The sequence below is a fragment of the Camelus dromedarius genome, chromosome 15 (assembly GCF_036321535.1).
Source record: "Camelus dromedarius isolate mCamDro1 chromosome 15, mCamDro1.pat, whole genome shotgun sequence".
Lineage (NCBI taxonomy): Eukaryota > Metazoa > Chordata > Mammalia > Artiodactyla > Camelidae > Camelus > Camelus dromedarius.
The window spans coordinates 1,795,010-1,822,312 of NC_087450.1; the positions used below are offsets into that span (position 1 = coordinate 1,795,010).

General features: G+C 38.0%; 2 pseudogenes; both read right to left on the minus strand.

Annotated features, from left to right (window-relative positions):
* Positions 1-4,337: 4,337 nt before the first annotated feature.
* Positions 4,338-5,439, minus strand: LOC116155212 (olfactory receptor 4C11-like; annotated as a pseudogene).
* A 6,639-nt stretch (positions 5,440-12,078) lies between these two features.
* LOC135323000 (olfactory receptor 4C11-like) lies at positions 12,079-12,656 on the minus strand (annotated as a pseudogene).
* Between the last annotated feature and the right edge of the window lie 14,647 nt (positions 12,657-27,303).

The window sequence follows — 27,303 nt, forward strand, 5'->3', positions numbered from 1 at the left end:
CCAGGGATATAGGTCTGTAATTTTCCTTTCTTATGATGCCTTTGTCTGCCTTTGGAAACAGGGTGATATTGGCCTCATAAAGAAGAGTTTGCAATTGTTTCCTCTATTTTTGGAAGAGTTGTATTAATTCTTCTTTAAGTGTTTGGTAGAATTCACCTGTGAAGCTATCTAGTTCTGGGCTTTTCTCTGTTGAAAGGTTTTGATTCACTAATTCAATTGATTCACAAATTCAATGTCCAATTGTTATTGTTTTGTTCAGTCTTCTTATTTCTTCTTTATTTAGTTTCGGTAAGTTGCTATCATCTAGAGAATTAGACACTTCTTCTGGATTATTTACTGGTTAGTAGTTGTTCACAGTAGCCTCGTGATCTTTTTTTTTTTTAAATTTCTGTGGCATTGGCTGTAACATCTCTTCTTCCTTTTATTTTTTTTATCTGATTTGATTTTTCTTTTTAAATTTGTTAATCTCTTTAAGGGTCTGTTGATTTGTCTGACTTTTCAAAGAATCAACTCTCTTTTTTTGGGGGGGTTGTAATGCTCTGAAAGTATCCACCAAATCTAGTTTTTCTATTGTATTATTTAATTTCTCTGTTGCCTTGTTTATCTTCTGCCTGGAAGATCTTTCTAGTGATGTTAATGCCATGTTAAAATCTCCAATTATGATTGTATTCCCATCAATATCCCCCTTTATCTCTGTTAGTAATTCTTGTATGTACTTAGTGCTCCTATATTGGGTGCATATATATTAATGAGTGTAATATCATTATAAAATTTCCTTCTTTATCTTTCTTCATGGCCTTTGTTTTAAAGTCTATTTTTTCTGAAATCAGTACTGCAACACCTGCTTTTTTGGCTTTTCCATTTGCATGGAATATCCTTTTCCATCCTTTCACTCTCAATCTACATGTGTCCTTCTCCCTAAAGTGGGTCTCTTGTATGCAGCATATTGTAGGTTCTTCCTTTATTAACCAGTCTGCCACTCTATGTCTTTTGACTGGAGCATTTAGTCCATTAACATTTAGAGTAATTAATGATAGATGTGTGTTTATTGTCATTTTGAACTTATCTTTGCAGTTGAATTGGTATATCCTCTTTGTTCCTTTCTTCTTCCTTTTGTGGTTTGTTATTTTCCTTTGTATTATCATGGGTTTTATTTAATTTTTGTGAATCCCTTGTAAGTTTTTGGCTTATGGTTACCTTTTTTTGTAAATCTATTAGCCCATTACTGTAACTACCACCACTCCTATTCAACATAGTCCTGGAAGTCCTAGCCACATTAATCAGGCAAGAGAAAGAAATAAAAGGGATCCAAATTGGAAAAGAAGAGGTAAAAGTGTCACTATATGCTGATGACATGTTACTATATATAGAAAACCCTAAAAGGTCCACACAAAAGCTACTGGAGCTGATTGAAGAATTCAGCAAGGTAGCAGGTTACAAAATTAACATTCAAAAATCAGTTGCATTTCTTTACACTAATGATGAATCAACAGAAAAAGAAAGTAAAGAAACAATCCCCTTTAAAATAGCACCCAAAATAATAAAACATCTGGGAGTAAATCTAACCAAGGAGGTGAAAGAATTATACACAGAAAACTATAAACCATTGATGAAGGAAATTAAAGAAGACTTTAAAAAATGGAAATATATCCCATGCTCTTGGATTGGAAGAATCAATATTGTTAAAATGGTCACACTGCCCAAGGCAATCTACAGATTTAATGCAATCCCTATCCAATTACCCAGGACATATTTCACAGAACTAGAACAAATCATAATAAAATTTATATGGAACCATCAAAGACCTAGAATTGCCAAAGCATTACTGAAGAGAAAGAGAGAGGCTGGAGGAATAACTCCCCCAGACTTCAGATAATACTTTAGAGCTACGATCATCAAGACAGCATGGTATTGGTACAAAAACAGACATATAGACCAATGGAACAGAATAGAGAGCCCAGAAATGAACCCACAAACTTCTGGTCAACTCATCTTCAACAAAGGAGGCAAGGATATACAGTGGAATAAAGACAATCTTTTCAGCAAATGGTGTTGGGAAAACTGGACAGCAGCATGTAAAGAAATGAAGCTAGAACACTCCCTTACACCATATACAAAAATCAAGTCAAAATGGATCAAAGACTTAAACATAAGACAAGATAACGATAAACCTCCTAGAGGAAAACATAGGCAAAACATTATCTGACATACATTTCAAAAATTTTCTAGAAGAAATAAAAGCAAAAATAAACAAATGGGACCTAGTGAAACTTACAAGCTTCTACACAGCAAAGGAAACCAGAAGTAATAGAAGAAGAAAACCTATGGAATGGGAGAAAATTTTTGCAAATGAAATTGACAAAGGCTTGATCTCCATAATATATAAGCAGCTCATTTGACTCAATAAGAAAAAAATAAACAACCCATTCCAAAATTGGGCAGAAGACCTAAACAAGCAATTCTCTAAGGAAGACATACAAATGATCAAAAAGTACATGAAAAAAATGCTCAATATCACTAATTATCAGAGAAATGCAAATCAAAACTACAATGAGGTATCACCTCACACCAGTCAGAATGGCCATCATTCAAAAATCCACAAATGACAAATGCTGGAGAGGCTGTGGAGAAAGGGGAACCCTCCTACACTGCTGGTGGGAATGCAGTTTGGGGCACCCACTATGGAAAACAGTGTGGAGATTCCTCAAAAGACTAGGAATAGACTTACCATATGACCCAGGAAACTCACTCCTGGGCTTGTATCCAGAAGGAACCCTACTTCAGGATGACACCTGCACCCCAATGTTCATAGCAGCACTGTTTACAATAGCCAAAACATGGAAACAGCCTAAATGTCCATCAACAGATGACTGGATAAAGAAGTAGTGGTATATTTATACAATGGAATACTACTCAGCCATAAAATCTGACCACATAATGGCATTTGCAGCAACATGGATGCTCCTGGAGAATGTCATTCTAAGTGAAGTAAGCCAGAAAGAGAAAGAAAAATACCATATGAGATCGCTCATATGTGGAATCTAAAAAACAAAAACAAAAACAAACAAAAACAAGGCATAAATACAGGACAAAAATAGACTCATAGACAGAGAATACAGACTTGTGGTTGCCAGGGGGGTGGAGGGTGGGAAGGGATAGACTGGGATTACAAAATTGTAGAATAGATAAAGAAGATTACACTGTATAGCACAGGGAAATATACACAAAATGTTATGATAACTCACAGAGAAAAAAATGTGACAATGAGTGTGTATTTGTGCATGAATGAATGAAAAATTGTACTGAACACTGGAATTTGACACAACATTGTAAAAAGATTATAAATCAATAAAAAATGTTAAAAAATAGAAAGCAGCTTCTTGCTGCAGAAATGGGTCTTTTCTAAGTCCACTAACTAGAGACAAGCACAGTGAGTATTTCCAGAATACCTTGTGTGCTTTCTTATATTTAACCGATATAACCCAACTTTATATAAAATAATATAATACACTTTTTTCTTCATACCATGTTCTACCTTTCTGTACTTCAGTTTCAGAAAATATGTTGCATGTTCCCTATATTTTTAAGTTTTTTTAGTCGACATAAATTATTTTACTTTTTAGCCTCATTGAGTTATAAACTTCTATTATTGTAGCTTATTTTCAGATGTATGATCATCCATAAATAAAGTGTGGCTAGTGTTCTATAATTTGTGTCATATCAGTCACATAATTTATAAAGATCTCAAGGTGTTTGTAACACTATGTTTATAGATACATAAGTATATACATATATGTATAGTCTCAGTTATCTTAATAACCAAAGGAAACAATAAGAAAATTATTTTAAAATGCCATTATATATAAAATAGCATTTGATTCAATAATATTAAATATTTCAAAAATAAAATGATGTCATAATGAAGTTGATTGATACATAAAGTTAATTTTCTTGCTCTGGAAATATTCAAGAGAAAACAAGAGACCTAATTTGAAATGCATGATAGTGGGGATTGCAAATTATAGAGTACTAGCTACATTTTCTTTGTGGATGATCATGTGTTTGCAAGGTTGTGATTATATAAATGTATTTTTTCTTATCAAGCATAGTGTAGACCGTGTTGTGAGTTGTATTTTACAACCAGTCATGCCAGAACTCTCAGGCAATGCAAGAGTCAGGCTGAAAATGTGAGGGAAGCTACTAATCTGAGGTCAGAGGTACAAAAAGAAGTAAGAAAATCTGGTGCAGTGTAAAAGATTGTATGGAGGAGTGATGAGATACACTATTATGTTTTTTTATCTGTACAGATTCAGCCAAACTATGACTTAATAACTAATCAAACAAAACCCTCAATTCATCTTTTGCTTTCTGATGTGATTTTGACATGCCATAACTTTCTCATGGCGTTTTTCACTTCTGCATTCCTCAGTGTGTAGATGATTGAATTGAGAAAGGGTGTTCCGATAGTATAAAATACTGCCACCATCTTGTCCATGGGGAAAGTGGTTGGGGGGGCGTGTATACATAAATATACGTGGACCAAAGAATAAGATGACTGCAATGATGTGGAAAGTGCAATTGGAGAGAGCTTTCTTCTTCGCTTCTGCACTGTGGTTTTGCAGGGAATGCAGAATAATAATGTAAGAGGTCATCAGAATTACAAAACTGCTGGAGCAAATGGCCCCACTGTTAGTTGCCAACAGCAGATTGATCACATAGGTGTCCATGCAGGCAAGTTTCAACAAAGGCTGCAAGTCACAGCAATAGCGATCAATCAGATTGGGTCCACAGAAGGGCAGTCTCAAGGCCAAGACAGTCTGAGCCATGGAATGTATAAAAGACCCTATCCATGCAAGAGTGATCAGGATAATGCAGACCTGGCGGCTCATGATAGTTGGGTAACGCAACGGTTTGCAGATGGCCACGTAACGGTCAACAGCCACGAGGATGAGAACAAAGATCTCCATGCAGCCAAAGAAATGTAGTGCAAAGCCTTGGGTCATGCACTCATTGTAAGATATGACTTTTTTGGCAGACAGGGCATCCACAATTAGTCCGGGGGATGTGGATGTTGAAAAGCAGGTATCATCCAAGGACAAATAAAATAGGAAGAAGTACGTGGGGCTCCCAAGTATCCGGCTGGACTTGATGGTCACGATAATAAACAAATTCCCCACCAAAGTTCCCACATAGAAAATGAAGAAGATTACAGACACCATTTTCTGCCTCATAGGATCTGGTGTCAATCCTAAGAGTATGAACTCAGTTACACTGTTATTTGGCTGCATTGTTTCAATCGAAGTGGAGAGAGTACAGATTAAAAGTAATAAATCTGCAAAGGAAAAAAAATTAAGACATGAATACTATAGTTGGAGGTCAAATGCATGTGCTCATTCATGGAACTGCCACTTTCCAGTGGGTAATCACTTACTTTCCATGTTGTTTATTCCTGAATAAAATGAAAATCGTGACATTTATTCTGTCTACTTAACTGATTGCTTATGAAAACAATGATACATTTAAATAATGAGAAAATAAATGATTCTTCAGGTATAATAAACATGACTTTAGGGGATTTGGCATGTGGATAATTTCCTGGGCAGAATTTTTTTTCCCAGTTTTCAGCAAAGACCTAGTAAGATAACATGTTGCAAAAAAAGGGAAAATTTATCCATGACTTACCCTAATATGCTTTCGCATTACTTGAACCTGCTAGGCCATTTATAAAATAACTTCTAGTAAATATTCTGAACATTCAAAGAATTATGTTTTAATATTTGATAGTTAATTAAGCTTCCTTAATTAAACCTGAAGATACACACACACACACACACACACACACACACAAGTGGGTGGAGGGGGATAGAGGGAGAAGTAAGTGAATGGAAGAGAAACATAGTTTTAGCAATGAACACTCAGTTGGTTCAGCACATCTTGCAGTTTACTTTAATCTTTTGCCTTTGACTAAGCTGATTTCTTTTTACTTTACCTCTCAAACATTTCCAGTTGTTTACTGTTACAAATTCAGCTTTTATCATTAAACTTTGTACTTTTAAAATCATACTGTTTTGTTCAAAGTTAAATTCTTCCCCTTATTCATTATTTTTCTGAGTCTGTCAACATTTTCTTAAAACAAAAGGAGATGCTACGGCACAAAGATGAATACAGTGAGAACATTTGTCATACATCTGAATAGTATTTCAACTTTTATTCCTGTTAAGCACCAGAAAATTTGGAAAATTAGCTCAGGATGCCCCAAGTTATAGAAACTTCAATAGAATTGTTTGGATCTATATTCTTGAGTGTCCCAAACCCTGACTTCAGTAAGAGAAGATAGAAAAAGGAAAGAAATTATTATTTATTCATATATACCAAATGATGGGCAAATGTTTTTATGTACTTCATCACAAATATTTTCCAAATAATAGTGCAGTTAAGAGCATAGCATAAGTGTCAAACTGGTAAAATATATTTATGGCATAAATACCAGAAAAAAGCATAATTTCCTCAAATATAAGTGAATTTCAGAGATCAGTCTTTTAAAACACAGCACACGTGAATTAAAGCAAAATAACTAATTTCAAAAGAAACATTATTAAAAATAATTAAGCATATGAAAATATGCTCAACTTCATTCTAGTTAAATAAGTTCAAATTTAAATCCCAAACAGATATCTTTCTACACATTGAACTAGCAAAATGATCCTCTAATAAGAGTCTTTTAAATAGTGCTGAAAATGATGTGGAAAAAATCTCAAGACTTTTTTGCTAGATATTTAAGTGGGAGCAGTCTTTATGAAGTGATTTCCAACATTGGTGATATTACACCTGTATACAGTCATAGGTCTAGTGATTCTATTTGCTATAGATAACCTCATTCACAGGCACAAAAGTAATCACTGCAGCCGCTTTTGTGGTAGCAAAAGATAGGAAACAACTTCAGTGCCTATCAGAAGTGAGCTGAATAAATCAGGGACCAACTCATCGCTGAATCAATCATCAACCAAAATGAAGCAGATATATATGCAACAGTTTCTAAAATACACTGTAAAGTGGAAGAGTTCAAAACTGTGTGCTTAGGATGGTAATATTTGTATCAACAGCAGAATAATGTAGATCACATATAGATACATTCATATAAATTACTTTTAGTTAGGAGCGCACCAAAATAGCATGAAATTTGTGGTCTCTGAATGGGAAAATTGCATCTTGGTATCAAAGTTGGGGGATGACCCACCTTTTAAAATATTCCCTTTGGTAATATTTTAATACATGTCATAATTATGCTGCATTAAAAATAAAACTTTCAAAAACTTTATCTTAGTAAATAATTTGTTTATATTTGCATATTACTACAACAGCTATCTTCTAATGTAGGCAGTAGGGATAGTGAAATTCTTAGAGCAATATTAAGATCTAGGAATTTGAATGAGAGATGGTGAGTCAGCTCAACAAATTTCAAAAAGTTTTCAAAATACGTGTTTTTCACAACTCTTCAGCAATCAGAAATGAAAACTAGTTTGCAGTTTCTAACAACTATTATGCCATAATTGTCTTTATATTTATCCATATATCTATCTGTATCCAGATACAGATGGACACTGACACACTTGTATATTTAACTAACTTATATGTATATGAATGATAATGTAAGAATGGCATAACTTAGAATGAAGTAACACAAGGAAAGAGAGTTTTATCTCTTTACTGCCAAATTTAAGATTTTACAAAAAAGTAGGTGTTTAATAGTAAATATTTGTTGCGTGAATGAATTAAGAGAATTTCCCATAGATACAGTTCAATCATGTTTGACACCATTCTGTACTCAGTTACCCATTGATAAAGGAGAATTGTGTTCTGCTATATATACAGCAAAATCATCATATTCATGGAGCATTTCCTGAAATGCTCAAGTAGCGATATTTCTATTTGGTTATCTCTCACACCACGTCTACCAGTAGTAGTGCCTATTTCCATCAGGTGCTGTGTGCACCTTTTTATTCCCATCTGCTCATTCAAGATTGTAAAACACTTTTAGGTTCCCTAAAACTACACGTCTGCAAGTGCCTTAGAAAACTTACCAGTTATGATAAGAGCTTATGTAGAAGTTAGGATGTTCACTGGGAGCCAGGATCTCTATGATCTCACAAAGGGGCTTAGCTTCTGACCTGCATGCCAATCTGAGTTGATCCCAGATTCATTTCACACTTTCTGAAATCCACTCTCACACGAGATTTTGACTGAAAAAAAAAATGCTTCTCTTTTGTATTCCCTGAAGGACTATTTAAGTATGAATGATGCAAAATATAGGAGTCTGGGGAAAGTCATTCCCTAAAGTGTGCCTCCCATTCCAATTGAAAAACAGATGTTATAAAGAACTTAACATTTATTATACGTTACTAGATTATGAAAAAATAAAGGTGGACTATGCTTGCAGTCAAAGATGTTCATTTGTGCCATAAATGACATCTTTTGACTAGAATCAAAAACAATTGTCTTCTAGTACCCAGGTCTTCTTTCCTAATACTGTTCTCCAATAAAATAAACTAGGACCTCTTAAAGAAATGGCTGATTCTAGGTCTGGAGTAGTGAATGGACAAGATGACATGGAGCATCTTGTAGTGCTAGACAGTAAGGAATAATGAAAAGACACAAACAGTGATGAGAATATGCCAGTGTGACACAGGAGCTGAGTGAACGTACCTCCAGTGGACAAAGATAGAAAGATAATTCAGCAGCAAAATAAGTAACAATGAATTGAACTGTAACTCACAGTATAAAAGCCCATGAGTTAATAATGACATAAATAATTGAATAAATAACTAAATGATAGGGGAGTATAGACAAATCTCACATCAAAAATAATTCCTAATAATTATGTAGATACTCTGCTCTCAAAGAGTCATCTTTTTTTATGGATGGTACATAGTGACTAATTTCTAAAAGGTAGAGTGTGGAATGTGGGGAAAAAGTAACTATGGAGGAGAAACATGACAAACACTGTCTCAGCCAGGTGATCAAGGTTAGCATCAGTGGTGGTAAGTCACACTGAGGGTATGTAGCTACTGATGTGTGGTGAAAAGAGTGATTTACCCCTGCAGTTTTTCTCCCAATAACCTATAACCCCGGTGTAATCTTGAATAAAATATCAAACCCCAATGTAAGATTTCTGTATAAAATGTATGATTAGTATTTCTCAAAACTGTCAAGATCGTCAAAGATGAGAGAAGTCAGAGAAACTGTCACCGTTTGGAGCAGCTGAAGGAAATATGACAACTAAAAGTAATGTGGTATCCTGGATAGATTCTGGAGAAGAAAAACAGAATTATTAGTTGAAATTTACATTTTTTACTTTTAATACAATACTTTTTAAATACTTTTAATGTATTTCATGTACAAATGTGTTGACATCAATGAATTAGGTGTGACAAATATACCATATGATGCAAGATTATATATATTATATATTACATATATATATATATCACATTTTTTAATCCATTGGCTGATACTTAGGTTGTTTCCATATCTTGACTATTTTGAACAGTGCTGTAATCAACATGGTAGTGCAGATATTCATTTAATTTCCTTGGATATACACCCTGAACTTGATAACTGTATCATATTGCAGTTGAAGTTTTAATTTCTTGAGGAAACTACATACTATTTTTAAAAGTGGCTGCATCCACTTACATTCCCACCAACAGTGCACATGGACGGGGCTCCCTTTTCTCTGTATCTTCACCAACACCTGTTACTGCTTGTCTTCTTGAAGATAGACATTCTAACAGGTGTGAGGTGGAATCTTATTTTAATTTGCATTTTCCTGATTATTGAGGTTGAACATCTGTTTTACCTGCATGTTGGCCATTTTGATGCCTTCCTTGGAAGAAATATCTTTTCAGGTCCTCTGCTCAGTCTTTAATTGGTTTGTTTGTTTGTTATTGAGTTTCTGTCTTTATATATTTTGGATACAAACCTCTTATCAGATACATGGTTTGTAAATACTTTCTCCCATTTTATAGGTTTTCTTTTCATTCTTTTTATTGTTTCTCTTGCTGTGCATAAGCTTTTTAGTGGATATATTCCCAATTGTTTATTTTCACTTTTGCTGCTTGTGTTTTAATATATCCAAAAAATCATTCTCAGGACCAATGTCCAGGGGCCTCTTTCCTATGTTCACTTCTAGGAGTTTATGGTGATTTGCCTTATGTTTAAATGTCTGGTCTATTTTGAGTTAATATTTGTGAGTAGTGTGGGTTGGGTGGAGGCAAATTTATTTTTCTGCCTGTGGTTATCCAGTTTTCCCAATACCATATATTGAAGAGACATTAATTTCCCAAGTAAGCATTCTTGACTTCCTAAATGTGATATACCACATTTATATAATAAAATATAAAAATGATGTTATCAGATCAATAAATGCAGAAAAGACATTTGACAAAATACAACATCCTTTCATGAAAAGAAAAAAACCACTTAGAATATTGGGTGTAGAAAGCACATACCTCAACATAAGAGAAGTACTGTTAGTATGTATATATAAGATGGCTGTTATTATAAAAATACAAATTTCAGTAAATATTCATGAAAATGCATTTTCTAATGAAAATACATAGCACATGCTATGTTGTCTCATTTATTCAACGTTCTTTATGTGTGCCATCATTTTTAACCTCATGACAAGCCAATGAAATATGGATTATTTTCATTTCTAGTTTGCACAGAAAAATTGAGGGCCAAAATTTCACCTGTATTTCCTGATGTTACAGGGCTACAAGGTTGCAGAGCCAGGATTTGGATCCATCCAGTCTGAGTCTAGAGCTCATATTCTTAATCTTTATGTTCTGCTACCCATCTTGAAGCTAAAACAAGGACAGTGATCACTGCATCAGTTCCTGTGATATTTGTGATCACTGCATCAATTCCTGTGATATTTGTGATCACTGCATCAATTCTTAAAGTTTCCTGTGTTTTAGGCCATTTTGCAGATGTTTGAATTATGGGATAAAGTCGAGTAGAGGTGTATATTACTGACTTTGAAGACATATGGAAGTGGTTTAAAACCTTGCTTTGGTACTTAGAAAAATAACCTCAAAGATTCATTTACTTCTCTGGACTTTGGAGTTTTAATCTGTATACTTTCAATAGATGTACCTAACTTTGTACTTTTTTTTTTTTTTTGAGTTGAAAGCATGATAACAAAAAAGCACTTGACACATGTCAGGTACTCTACTTCTTCCTAAAATGAAAAGATATTTAGAATTCATAGTTTCTCTTTTAGGTAAATCACTTTGGAACATAAGTGATAACTGCAAAATTATACATTGGATGGACATTGTGTCCCAGATATTTTTAAAAAATCATGTAATGCTCCCAGTTTTAATTTGATTTCAAGTACTTTGAACCACATAAACTCCTAGGTTTTCTTTACCTTTATGACTTCTTCCTACTCTATTATTTTAGTTTTATGTATACAATAACAGATTAGCTTATTTTATTTTCTTCTATATATCTTACCTTCATTCATTCATTTCTCTGGAATGCAAATAATCATAAACCACTGTATTATGTGTGTGTGCATGTGGTGTAATGGAGGTATAGTTAAATGAATTTATGACCAAATCATGGTATGTCCATTCTTTTTTATACATATGACTCTACATATGCATGACATGCCAATTTTGTGACACCAGTTTGACACTGAACTTTGTAATGTCCCAGAAGGAAAAAAGAATTTATAATAAGAAAATGTAATGCCATTTTTCTGAATTTATTTGAATAAACTTTGACTGGAGACACAGTTTGAATTGGTAAGTTTGGGGCACTTAAAGTATAAGAAGACTTACACAACATTATAAACTGACTATAACTCAATAATTTTTTTTTAAAAAAAGGAAAAAAGTAACTATAAGAAGACTTGTCATTCATTTTGCATGTAGACTCAAAAAGATAACAACTCACAATCATATATGATTATATGTCCTTCCCACAATAATCAGACACCCTCATGTTTGATATCTGTACAGATTCAGTCAAACTATGTTTCAATTCATCTTTTGTTTTCTGATGAAATTTTGATATGCCATAACTTTCTCATGACATTTTTCACTTCTGCATTCCTTAGCATGTAGATGAGTGAATGAGAAAGGATGTTGCAATAGTATAAAATATTGCCACCATCTTTCCTGTGGGGAATGTGGTTGGGGGAGTGGATATATATAAATGTACATGGACCAAAAATAAGACAACTACAGTGATGTGGGACGTGCAAGTGGAGAGAGCTTTTTTCCTCCCTTCTGCACTGTGGTTTTGCACTAAATGCAATATAACTGTGTACTAAATTATCAGAATTACAAAATTGCTTGTGCAAATGACCCCACTATTAAACACCACCAACAGTTTCATCACATAAATATCCATGCCTGCAAGTTTCTACAAGGGCTGCATATCACAGAATTCATCAAATTGGGCCCACAAAAAGGTAATCTCAAGACCAGGTTAATCTGAGTCATGGAATGTGTAAAAGACCCTATCCATACAAGAACAATCAGGATGATGCAGACCTGGAAGCTCATGATACCTGGGTAACACAGGGGATTGCAGATGGCTACATAGTGATCCATGGCCATGAGGAGGAGAACAAAGACCTCCATGATGCCAAATAAATGCAGTGAAAAGACTTAAGTCATGCACTCATTGTAGGACATGATTTTCTTTGCAGATGTCATCCACAATTAGTTTGGGGTCTGAGGAAGTTGAAAAGCAGGTATCAATCAAAGACAAAATAGGAAGAAGTACATGAGGAATCCCAAGTGTCCAGGTGGACTTGCTGGTCACAGTAATAAGCAAATTTCCCACCATGGTTCCCACATAGAAAATGAAGATTACAAACACCATTTTTTGCTTAGAATCCTATTCACATTCATAAAATGAAGAAATCTGGCTAAGAGCAGGGAGAATATCAAGGCAACCAATTTGTTCATATGATGACATCCTCAGTTTCAATTTCTTTCTTATTCATACTTTAAGCAGGAGGTGAAACAAATTGTGGTTTCTCAAAGAAATATAGCTAGAATTCTTCTTAGAGTCTGAAAAAGGTAAAGGTAGAAAAAGTGTCCTAGTCTCCAGCAGTAATTTTTTGCTCTGTATTTTTTTAAATTGAGGTCTCATCAGTATACAATGTGTCAATTTCTGGTGTACAGCATAATATTTCAATCATACATATATATATATATATATATATATATATATATATATATATATATATTTGTTATCTTATTCTTTTTCATTATAGGTTACTGTAAGATATTGAATATAGTTCCTTGCTCTTAGACAGTAGAAACTTAACTGTTTATTTTTTATGTATTTATTAGTATCTGCAAATCTTGAACTCCCAATTTATCCCTTCTCACTGCCTTTCCTCCACTGGTAACCCTAAGTTTGTTTTCCGTATCTGTAGTCTGTTTCTGTTTTGTAAATAAGTTCATTTGTGTCTTTTTTCTTTTTTTTAGATTCCATATATGAGTGATATCATATGGTATTTTTCTTTCTCTGTCTTACTTAGAATGTATTTTATTAAATTTGTTCATCATGCATTATATCTGCCTTTGTTAATTCAGCATTTTTTGTGAACCAGACATTGTGCTACTTGTAGAAACTACTATTATCAAGTAGGTAAGTACTTTATGGAGTACGACTATTTACTTATGTTATAAATTGAAATTTATGCCTGGTATTAAAATATTATTTTACTTGAATCACTACTTTTTCTGATGGGTTATCAGCATAAGATGGTGAAACGAGTGATAGAAAATGATTCTGAATGCTACAAAGAAATTTGGAAATGTGGTGTAATATGCTTTACTACCCCTTGGAGGTTAAATGGTCCATTGCATTTATACTCCTAAAGTGGTTACAGTCAACACATGACTGTCAACTATAATATATTAAAATGGGCAAAGTTATTAATACAAAGTTTTAGAATTTAGTTATATGTAATAAACTAATTTGTATATAATAGTATAATAATAATACATACAATTAATTATATAACATATACATACATACATTATATATTCTAGCACAGTCCTGTCTCAATAAATGGTAAATTGTATAATTGCACTACCTTTCTATCATATTGTCTGGCAGTGTATGACAGTGACATAAGAACATGGTCTGAGAGGTCGGTTAGATTCTGGTTACTGGTTCTTTAATATTTCTGTTCTGGAACTTTCCCCCTTGTGTTTGTTTCCTGACCTGCAAAATGTAGATAATAGCAGTGCCTACTTTGGATTGTTATAAAGATTATTGTTCAATAACAAGATGTTTTTATTTTATTTTATTACAATGAAAGCTTACTAATCAATGTACATTAAAGAAACAAGTAATATTAAGCCCCAACCTACTAGAATGTTTCAAGCAAAGTTTAGTCCTGGGCTAGGTGTTTCTCCCTTTTCTTGCATCCATTTCTTATCCCCTCCGTGTGGAATCAATGATTTGTAGTGGTTAATTTTTGTCTTTATCTCATAGGTATTCTTTGCTGAAATCCCCAATAACACCCTTTTGATCTTTTCATCAGTTGAGTGAACATTGGACTCCACACACATTTTATTGATAACCTGAAATTACTTTCCTACTACATAATTTCCTAGTGGCATTTTACATCTGGCCATTTCTCAAGGTATAGATTAAGGGATTTAACATGGGAGTTATCATCGTGTAGAACACAGCAACTGCTTTATCAATAGGCAAAGTAGCTGCAGGTCCCAGATACACAAATATGCAGGGCACAAAAAAGAAGACAACTGCTGTGATGTGGGAAACAAAGGTAGAGAGGGCTTTGCATCTTGGCTCCAAGCTATTTGTACTTAGGGAGTACAGAATGACTACATAGGAACCAATCAAGAGAAGGAAGTTTCACAGACACATGAACCCACTGTTTGCGGCAATAAAGAGTCCTAAAACGTGGCTATAAAAGCAGATGAGATTGAACAAAGGATTCAAATCACATGTTCTGAACAAGCTAGCTAAAGGACTGTTTCCACACACATTCAGATCTCAGAAGTGAGCATGTGGAGAGGCGTTCATTCATCCAGCATAAGTGGCCTGGGTACAACTAGAAACAGTGACTCTGATTTCTCAGCATGTTTCCTAGATCTGGTTTCCAAGTAAAGGCAGTTTGCGCTGGAAAACCAAGTTGAAACGAGTGCCTCCCCATATATATATAAGTAGTGTACTTCCCCTAACCCAGAAGCTCTGTGTTGCCAACAAGTTAGCCAAAGGACGGCTTCCACACACATTCAGGTCAAAGAATGGAGCACGTGGAGAGGCATTCTTTCTTCCACCATAAAGGGCATGGGTACATCTAGAAACACATACTCTGATTTCTCACCATCTTTCCTAGAGCCGGTTGAAATGGAAAGGCACTTTGCGCTGGAAAACGAAGCTAGAGTGAATGCCTCCCCATAGATACGTAAATACCGAAGTTCCTCTAGCCCAGAAACTCTGTGTTGCCAACAAGCTAGCTGATGGAAGGCTTCCACACACATTTGGATCTCAGAATGCAGCATGTGGAGAGGCGTCCTTTCTACTAACATAAAAGGCAAGGGTACATCTAGAAACACTTACACTGATAACATGTTTCCTAGAGCTGGTTTCAGTGGAAAGGCACTTTGTGCTGAAGAAACAAGCTGGAGCTAGTGACTATGGTAGATACGTAAGTAGCCTAGTTCCCCTAATGCAGGAATTCTGCATTGCCAACAAGCTAGCTGAAGAAAAATTTTGACACGCATTTGGATCCCAGAATGGTTTATGTGGAGTGGCATTCTTTCATCTAGCAAAAAGGGCATGAGTACATCAAGAAACACTTAGTCTAATTCCTCAGCATGTTTCCTAGAGCCTTTTCAAGGGAAAATCACTTTGCACTGGAAAATGGAGCTGGAGCGAGAGCCTTCCCATAGATATGTAAGAAGCGTATTTCCCCTAACCCAGAAATTCAGTGTTGCCAACAATTTAGCTGAAGGAAAGATTCCACACACATTTGGATCCCAGAATGGAGCATGTGGAGAGGTGTTCTTACTTCTAGCATAAAGTATCTTGGGTATATATAGAAACACTTACTCTTGTTATCTCAGCCAGTTTCCTAGAGCCGGTTTTAAGAGAAATGCACTTTGCACTGGAAAACCATGTTTTGGCCAGTGCCTCCACATAGATATGCAAATAAAGTAGATTCGCAAAGTCAGAAACTCTTTGTTGCCAACAAGATAGCTGAAGGACAGCTTCCACACACATTCGTATCCAAGAATGAGGCATGTGGATAGCAATCTTTCATCTAGAATAAAGGGTATGGGTACATCTAGAAACACTTACTCTGATTTCTCAGCATGTTTCCTAGAGCCGGTTTCAAAGGAAAGGCACTTTGCTCTGGAGAACTGACCTAGAGCCAGTGCCTCCCCATAGATATATCAATAAAGAAGATCCCTGACCCAGAAACTCTCTGTTACCAAAAAGTTAGTGAAGGACAGCCTGCACGCACATTCAGATCCCAGAATGCAGCATGTGGAGAGGCATTCTTTCATCTAGCATAAAGAACCTGAGTATATCTAGAAACAATTATTCTGACACCTCACCATATTACCTAGAGCTGGTTTTATGGGAAAGGCACGTTGCACTGGAAAAGCAAGCTGGAGCAACTGCATCCTCATAGATATGAAAGTAGCGTAGTGCCCCTTACCAAGAAACTTTGTGTTGTTAACAATCTAGCTGGGAGAGTTTCCACACACATTTGGATCCCAGAATGCAGCATGTGGAGAGGCGTTCTTTCATCTTTTATAATGGCATGTGTACATATAGAAAAACTTAATCTGATTTCTCAGCATGTTTTCTAGAACCCATTTGACGGGAAAGGCACTTTGCTTGGGAAAACGGGACTGGAATGAGTGCTTCCACACATATATGTAAGTAGCGTATTTCTCCTAACCCGGAAACTCTGGGTTGCCATTACACGTCTATGGGGAGGCACTCGCTCCAACTGGGTTTTCCAGCGCAAACTGCCTTTATTTTGAAACTGGACCTAGGAACCATGCTGAGAAATCAGAGTAAGTGTCCCTAGGTGAAACCAAGCTCTTTATGATGTATGAAAGAATGCCTCTCCACGTGACCACATCTGAGATATGAATGTGTGTGGAAGCCGTCATGCATGTAGCCTGTTGGGAACACAAAGTTTCGTGGTGAGGGGAACTACGTTACTTCCATGTCTATGGGGAGGCACTAAACCAACTGGGTTTTCAAGCACAAACTGCATTTATTTCAAAACTGGCTCAAGGAATCATGCTGAGAAATCAGAGTAAGGGTTCCTAGATGTAAGCAAGCCCTATATGATGGATGAAAGAACGCCTCTCCACATGCTCACAGCTGAGATCTTAATGTGTGTGGAAGCCATCATGCACGTAGTGTGTTGGGAACACAGTTTCATTGTGAGGTGAACTATGCTACTTCCATGTCTATGGGGAGGCACAGGCTTCAACTGGGTTTTCCAGCACAAACTGCCTTTATTTGGAAACTGAGTCAAGGAACCATGTTGGGAAATCAGAGTAAGTAGTCCTAGATGTAACATTACACTTTATGATGGATGAAAGAATGCCTCTCCACATACTCACATCTCAGATCTGAATGTGTGTGGAAGCAGTCATGCATGTTTGATGGGAACACAGAGTTTCATGGTGAGGGGAACTAAGCTACTTATATGTCTATGGGGAAGCACACTTCCAACTGGGTTTTCCAGCAGAAACTCCCTGTATTTTGAAACTGACTCTAGGAACCATGCCGAGAAATCTGTATAAGTGTTCCTAGGTGTAAGCATGCTTTTTATGATGGATGGAAGAACGGCTTTCCATGTGACAACATCTCACATCTGAATGTTTGTCGAAGCTGTCGTGCATGTGGTGTGATGGGAACAGAGTTTGGTGGTGAGGGTACTATGCTACTTACATGTTTATGAGGAGAGACTCACTCCAACTGGCTTTTCCAGCACAAACTGCCTTTATTTCAAACCTGGCTCTAGGAACCATGCTAAGAAATCAAAGTGTTCCTAGGTAAAACCATCTCCTTTATGCTAGATGGAAATTCGTCTATCCACATACTTACATCTCAGATCTGAATGTGTGTCGAAACCATCATGCACGTAACATGTGGGAACACACTGCTTCATGTTGAGGGTAACTGTGGAACTAACATGTTCATGGGAAAGCACTCCCTCCAACTGGGTATTCCAGTGCTAACTGCCTTTATTCCAAAAGTGGCTCTAGGAACCATGCTGAGAAATCAGCATAAGTATTCCTAGGTATAAACATACCATTTATGCTGGATGAGAAAACAGCTCTCCACATGCTCACATCTGGGATCTGAATGTGTGTTGGTGACATCATGCATGTGGCGTGTTGGGTACACAGGGTTTCGTGGTGAGGGGTACTATTACATGTCCTTGTGGAAGCACTCCCTCTAACTTGGTATTCCAGCACAAACTGCCTTTATTTTGAAAGTGGCTCTAGGAAAAATGCTGAGAAATCAGAGCAAGTGTTCCTAGTTTTAACCATGGCTTTATGCTGGATGAAAGAACAGCTCTCAACATGCTCACATCTCAGATCTGAATGTGTGTCGAAGCCATCATGCATGTAGCATGTTGGGAAGAGAATTTTGTGGAGAGGGGTAGTATCAAAATTAGATGTCTATGGCGAAGCAGTTGTTCCAACTGTGTATTTCAGCACAAAGTGCCTTAATTTCATAACTGACTCTAGGAACCATGCTGAGAAATCAGAGTAAGAGTTCCTAGGTGTAACCATGCCCTTTATGCTGGATGGAAGAACAGCTTTCCAAATGCTCACATCTCAGATCTGAATGCACTTGGAAGCCAACATGGATGTAGTGTATTGTGAACACAGATTTTCGTAGTGAGGGGAACTATGCTACTAAAATGTCTAAGGGAAGGCACTCAGTGCAAATGTGTTTTCCAGCACTAAATGCCTATTATTTGGAAACTGGCTCTAAGAACCATGTTAAGAAATCAGAGTAAGTGTTCCCAGGTGTAACCATGCCCTTTATGCTGAATGAAAGAATGGCTCGCCACATGCTCATATCTGAGATATGAATGTGTGTTGAAGCAGTCATGCATGTGGCGTGTAAGGAACACAGAGTTTCATGGTGACAAGTACTATGTAACTTACATGTCCATGGGGAAGCACTTCCTCCAACTAGGTATTCTAGTGCAAACTGCCTTTATTTCAAAACTGGCTATAGGTTTCATCCTGAGGAATTAAAGTGATCCTAGTTGTAACCATGTCCTTTATGCTGGATGAAAGAATGGCTCTCCACATGCTCACATCTCAGACCTGAATCTCTGTCAATGCTGTCATGAATGAGGCCTGTTGGGAACACAGATTTTCATGGTGTGTGGTTCTGTGTAATATACATGTCTATGGGGAAGCACTCGCTCCAACTATGTATTCTAGGACAAAGTGCCTTAATTTCAAAGCTGACTCTAGGAACCATGCTGAGAAATCAGTGTAAGAGTTCCTAGGTTTAACCATGCCCTTTGTACTGGATGAAAGAACGACTCTCCACATGCTCACATCTCAGATCTGAATGGGTATGGAAGCTGTCATGCATGTAGCGTGTTGGGAAAACAGAGTTTCATTGTGAGGCAAACAATGTAGCTTACTTGTCTATGGGGAAGCACTCCCTCCAACTGGGTATTCCAGCACAAACTACCTTTATTTCAAAACTGGCTCTGGGAAACATGCTGAGAAACAATACTAAGTGTTCCTTCGTATAACCGTGCCATTTATTCTGGATGAAAGAACGGCTCTCCATATGATCACATCTTAGATCTGAATGTTTGTCTAATTAGTCATGCATGTGGCGTATTGGGTACACAGAATTTCGTGGCAATGGGTACTATGTAACTTACAAGTCCTGGAGGAAGCACTCCCTCTAACTGGGCATACCAGTTAAAACTTCCTTTATTTGAAAGTGGCTCTAGGAAACATGCTGAGATATCAGTGTAAGTGTTCCTAGGTATAAACAAGCCATTTATTCTGGATGAAAATAACAGTTCTCTGCATGCTGACATCTTAGATCTGAATTGTATCGAAGCCATCATGCATGTAGTGTGTTGGGAACAGAGTTTCATGGAGAGGAGTAATATGAAAATTACATTTCTTTGGGGCAGCACTCCCTCCAACTGGGTATTCCAGTGCAAGCTGCCTTTATGCCGCAATTGGCTCTAGGAACCATGCTGAGAAATTAAAGTAAGTGTTCTTTGGGGTAACCATGCCCTTTATGCTGGATGAAAGAATGGCTCTCCACATGCTTGCATTTGAGATCTGAATGTGTGTGGAAGCCGTAATTCATGTAGCATGTTGGGAACACAGAGTTTCGTGGTGAGGGTACTACGCTACTTACATGTCTATGGGGAGGCATTCACTCCAACTGGGTTTTCCTGTGCAAACTGCCTTTATTTCAAAAGTGGCTCTAGGGACTATGCTGAGAATTCAGTGTAAGTGTTCCTATGTGTAACCATTCCCTTTATGATGGATGAAAGAACACCTGTCCACATACATCTGAGACCTTAATGTGTGTGGAAACCATCATGCATGTAGCGTGTTGGAAACACAGAGTTTGTGGTGAAGGGTACTCGCTACTTACATGTGTAAGGGGAGGCACTCGCTCCAACTTGGTTTTCCAGTGCAAACTGAATTTATTTGAAATCTGGCTCTGGGAAACATGCTGAGATATCAGAGTCAGTGTTTCTAGATGTACCCAGGCCCTTTATGCTGGATGAATGAACGGATCTCCACGTGCTTCTGAGTTCTGAATATGTGTTGAAGCCATCCTTCAGCTAGCTTGTTGGGAACATAGATTTTCTGGCTTAGAGGAAGTATGCTACCTACATATCTATGGAGAGGCACTTGTTCCAACTCGGTTTTCCAGCACAAACTGCCTTTAGTTCGAAACCGGCTCTAGGAAGCATGCTGAGAAATCAGAGTCAGTGTTTCTAGGTGTGCCCACACCCTTTATGCTTGATGAATGCACGCCTCTCCACATGCTCACTTGAGATCTGAATGTGTGTGCAAGCTGTCCTTCAGCTAGCTTGCTGGGAATACAGAGTTTCTGACTAAGAGGAACAACGCTACTTACAATTCAATGCAGAGGCACTCACTCCAACTCCATTTTCTGGCGCAAACTCCCTTGGAAACTGGCTCTAGGAAACATGCTGAAAAATCAAAGTAGATGTTTCTGTATGTACCCAAGCCTTTTATGCTGGATGTATGCACTCCTCTCCACATGCTCACTTCTGAGGTCTGAATGTGTATGGAAGTCATCCTTCAGCTAGATTTTTGAGAACACAGAGTTTCTGGCTTTGGAGATCTACGTTAGTTATATATCTATGTGAAGGCACTCACTCCAACATGGTTTTCCACACAAACTGCCTTTACTTGGAAACTGGCTCTAGAAAGCATACTAAGAAATCAGTGTAAGTGTTTTTAGATGTACCCAGGTCGTTTTTACTGGCTGAATGAATGTCTCTCCACGTGCTCACTTCTCAGATGTGAATCTGTGTGGAAGCTGTCCTTCAGCTAGCTTGTTGGGAACATAGAGTTCTGGCTTAGTGGAACTATGCTACTTATATATCTATGGGGAGGCAGTCCCTTCAACTTGGTTTTCCAGTGCAAACTGCCTTTACTTGGAAACTGGCTCTAGGAAACCTACTGAGAATTGAGTCAGTGTTTCTAGATTTCCAGCAGCCCTTTATACTGGATAAAAGAACGCCTGTACACATGGTCACTTCTGAGTTCTGAATGTGTGTGGAAGCCGTACTTCAGTTGGCTTGTTGGGAACACAGAGTTTCTGACTTAGAGGAACTATGCTACTTAGATATGTATGGAGAGGCTCTCGCCTCTCTGTGGTTTTCCACGCCAAACTGCCATTACTTGGAAACTGGCTCTAGGAAACACGCTGAGAAATCAAAGACAGTGTTTCTACATGTACTCAGCCCCTTTATGCTGGATGAATGAACGCCTCTCCACATGCTCACTTCTGTGATCTGAATATGTGTGGAAGCAGTCCTTCAGCTAGCTTGTTGGGAACAGAGACTTTCTGACTTAGGGGACCTACGCTACTTACATATCTATGGGGAGGCCCTTGCTCCAACTCAGTTTTCTAGAACAAACTGCATTTACTTGGAAACCGGCTCTTGGAAACATGCTGAGAAGTCAGAGACAGTGTTTCTAGATGCAACCAGGCCCTTTATGCTGGACGAATGAACGCCTCTCCACATGCTCACTTCTGAGATCTGAATGTGCGTGGAAGCCGTCCTTCAGCTAGCTTGTTGGTAACAGAGTTTCTGGCTTAGGGGATCTATGCTACTTACATATCTATGGGGAGGTACTCTCTCCAACTAGGTTTTCCATTGCAAAAGTCCTTTACCTTGAACAGGCTCTAGGATCCATGCTCTGAAATCAAGATTACTGTGTCTAGATGTACTCTGGCCATTTGTGTTATATGAAAGTACGCTTCTCCACATATTCCATTCTGGAATCTGAATGTGTGTGGAAGCTCTTCTTCAACTACTTTGTTGGGAACACAAACTTTCTGGATTAGGGGCCCTATAAAACTATATATATAAGGGGAGGCCCTCTTTCCAACTCGGTTTTTAAGCACAACCTATCTTTATCTTGAAACTGTTTTTAGGAAACATACTGAGAAATCAGGGTAAATGTTTCTAGATATACCCTTGATCTTTGTTCTAGGTGAATGTACGCTTCTCCACATATTTCACTATATGATCCAAATGTATGTGCAAGCAGGTCTTCACCTACCTTGTGGGGAACAGAGTTACTGGGTTAGGGACACTGGCCTACCTATATATATTTAAGGAGAGGACTCACTCCAACTCAATTTTCCAGCACAAAATGCCTTTACCATGAAACCTGTCATAGAAAATATATTGAGAAATCAGGGTGTTTCTAGATGTATCTTTGACCTTTGTCCTAGATCAATAAATGCTTCTCCACGTGTTCCATTTTGGGATCCGAATATGTGTGTAAGCCAATCTTCACCTGCCTTGTTGGGAACACAGAGTTCCTGGCTTAGGGGCATGGTCCTTCCTATATATATTAGGGGTGGCACTCACTCCAAATCAGTTTTGCTGTGCAAACTTCCTTTACCTTGAAAGCGGCTCCATGATACATGCTGAGAAATCAGTGTGTTTCTATATGTACCATTTACCTTTGTGCTAGATGAATGAATGCTTTTCCAGATGTTTCATTCTGGGATCCGAGTTTGTGTGAAAGCCATCCTTCATGTACATTGTTGGAAACACGGAGTTTTTGGGTTAGTGGCACTGGCCTACCTTTACATATAAGGGGAGGCACTCACTCAAACTCGGTTTTACAGAGCAATCTGGCTTTATTTTGAAAGCGGGTCTAGGAAACTTGCTGAGAAATCAAGGTAATTGTTTCTAGATGTACCCACGTGCTTTGGGCTAGATGAATGAAAGCTTCTCCACATGTTACTTTCTGGGTTCCGAATGTGTGTGGAGACAGTCCTTCACATACTTGGTTGGGAACATGGAGTTTCTAGGTTAGGGTCATTGGCCTACCTGTATACATAAAGGGAAGCAATTGCTCCAAGTAAGATTTCCAGCATAAAATGCCTTTATCATGAAACCTGTTCCAGGAATCATGCTGAGCAATCAGGATAAGGGTTTCACTTGCCCCTTGTGCTAGATGAATGAATGCTTATCCACTTGTTCCATTCAGGAATTTGAATGTGTGTGAAAGCCGTCCTTCTCCTACCTTGTTGGGAACACGGAGTTTCTAGGTTAGGGGCACTGGGCTACCTATATATATAAGGGGAGGTACTCACTCCACCTAGGTTTTCCAGCACAAAGTGCTTTTACCTTGAGAGCGGGTCTAGAAAACTTGCTTACAAATTAGGATAAGTGTTCCTAGATGTACTCTAGCTTTTTGTGCTAAATCAATGAACGCTTCTGCACATGTTCCATTCTGGGATCCAAATGTGTGTGGAAATGGTCCTTCACTTACCTTGTTGGGAACAAAGAGTTTCTAGGTTAGGGGCACTACCTACCTATATATATAAGTGAAGGCACTTGCTCCAACTCAGTTTTTTAGTGCAAACTTTTGTTACCTTGAAACAGGATGTAGAAAACATGCTGAGAAATCAGGGTAAGTATTTCAAGATGTAAACTTGTCCTTTGTGCTAGATGAATGAAAGCTTTTGCACATATTCCATTCTTGGATCTGAATGTGTGTGGAAGCCATCCTTCATCTACCTTGTTGGAAACACAGTTTCTGGGTTAGGGGCACTGAGCTACCTGTATATATAAGTTGAGGCACTGGCCCCAACTCGGTTTTTCAGAGCAAACTGCCTTTACCTTGAAACCGGCATGAGGAAACATGCTGACAAAACAGGGTAAGGGTTTCTAGATATAACACTGACCATTCTGTTGATTAAGGAACCCTTCTGCACATGTTCCTTTCTAGGATCCGAATGTGTGTGGAAGCCTACCTTCCACTACCTTGTTGGGAATACAGAGTTTCTGGGTTAGTGGCACTGGCCTGTTTATATATATATATGGGGAGGCACTCATTCCAACTTGGTTTTCCAAAGCATTCTGCCTTTACCTTGAAACCGGCTCTAGGAAACATCCTGAGAAATCAGGGTAAGTGTTGCTAGATTTACATTACCCTTTGTGCTAGATGAATGAACGCTTCTGCACATTAGCTATTCTGGGATCTTAATGTGTGTGGAAGCCGTCCTTCATCTACCTTGATGGCAACAGAGTTTCTGGGTAAGTGGCACTGGCCTACCTATATATATAAGTTGAGGCACTGGCCCCAACTCGGTTTTCTGGAGCAAACTGCCTTTACCTTGAAACCGGCTCTAGGAAACATGCTTAGAAATCAGGCTAAGTGTTTCTAAATGTACCATTGTGCATTGTGCTATATGAGTGAATGCTTTTCCAAATGTTCCATTCTAAGTCTGAGTGTGTGTATAAGCCACCCTTCACCTACCTTGTTGGGAACACAGAGTTTCTGGGTTAGGGTCAGTGCCCTACCTATATACATAAGGAAAGACACCTGCTCCAAATCGCTTTTCCATCACAAACTGGCTTCACCTTGCAACTGGTTGCAGGAAACATGCTGAGAAATCAGGGTGTTTCTAGATGTATCTTTGCCCTTTGTGCTAGATGAATGAATGCTTTTCCACATGTTCCATTGTGGGATCAGAATGTTTGTTGAATCTGCCCTACACCTACCTTGTTGGGAACACAGAATTTTGGGTTAGAGGCACTAGCCCACCTATATATATAAGGGAAGGCACCCACTCAAACTTGGTTTTCCAGCACAAACTGCCTTTACCTTGAAACTGACTAGGAAAAATCCTTAAAAATCAGGCTGTTTCTAGATGTGCCCTTGCCATTTGTACTAAATGAATGAACTCTTCTCCAATGTTCAATTCTTGGACTGACAGACTGTGGAAGTTGTCCTTCTCCTACTTTGTTGGTAGAACAGTGTTTCTGGGTTAGTGGCACTGGCCTACCTATATATATATAATGGGAGGCACTCTCTCCAACTCGGTTTTTTAGCATAAACTGCCTTTAAGTTGAAACTGATGCAAGAAAACATGCTGAGAAATCTCGGTAAGTATTTCTGAAGTACCATTGCCCTTTCTTCTACATAAATGAATTCTACACATGGTCCATTCTGGACGTGAATGGGTGTGACAGCTTCTTTCACCTACCTTGTTCAGAACACAGAGTTTCTGTGTTAAGGGCACTGGGCTACCTACATATATATAAGGGGAGGCACTCACTCCAACTCAGTTTTCCAGCACAAACAGCCTCTAACTTGAAACAAGCTCGATGAAACATGCTGAGAAATCAGGGAAAGTATTTCCATGTGTACCCTTGCCCACTCTGCTAGATGAAAGAATGCTTCAGCAGATGTTCCGTTCTGTGATCCTAATGTGTGTGGAAACCATCATTTACCTACCTTGTTCCAAACACAGTTTCTGGTTTAGGGGAACTGGCCTACCTTTATATATTAGGGGATGTACTCACTCCAACATGTTCTATTAGCACAAACTGCCTTTTCCTTGAAACCAGCAGTAGGAAACATGCTGAGCAATCAGGGTAATTCTTTCTAGATGTATCCCTGCTCTTTGTGCTAGAAGAATGAAAGCTTTTTCACATGTTCAATTCTGGGATCTGAATGTGTGTAGCAACCATCCTTCAACTACATTGTTGGGAACACAGAGTTTCTGGGTTAGGGGCACTTGCCTAACTGTATGTAAGTTCAGGCACTGGCCACAACTTGGTTTTCCAGTGAAAACTGCCTTTACCTTAAACCTGCTCTAAGAAACATGTTGAAAAATCAGAATAAGTGTTTCTAAATGCACCCTTGCCCATTATGCTAGATGAATGAATGCTTCTCCAAATGTTCCATTCTGGAATCCGAATGTGTAAGCAAGCAGTCCTTCCCCTTCCTTGTTGGGAACACAGAGATTATGGATTACGGGAACTTGCCTATCTATACATATAATAGGAGGCACTCTCTCCAAATCAGTTTTCCAGAGCAAACATCTTTTACCTTGAAACCGGCTCTAGGTAACATGTTGTGATATGAGGGTTCATGTTCCTAGATGTACCCTTGCTCTTTGTGCTAAATGAATGAACGCTTCTGCACATGTTCAATTCTGGGATCCGAATGTGTGTATAAGCCACCCTTCACATACAATGTTAGGAACATGGAGTTTCTGGGTTGGGGGTCCTGGCCTACCAATATATATATTAGGGGAGGCTCTCACTACAGCTCAGTTTTCCAAAGCATTTTATCTTTACCTTGAAACTGGCTCTATGAAACATGCTGAGAAATCAGGGTAAGTGTTGATAGATGTACACTGCCCTTTGTGCTAGGTGAATGAAAGCTTCTCCATATTTTCCATTCTGGGATCCGAATGTGTGTGGAAGCCCTCTTTCACCTACCTTGCTGGGAACACAGAGTTTGTGGGTTAGGGACACTGGCCTACCTATATATATTAGGGGACCCACTTGCTCCAACTCAGTTTTTTAATGCAAATTGCCTTTACCTTTAAACTGGCTCTAGGAAACATGCTGAGATATCAGAGTACGTGTTTCTAGATGTACCCTTGCCCATTGTGCTAGATGAATGAACACTTCTCCACAAGTTCCATTCTGGGATTCAAATGTGTGTGGAACGC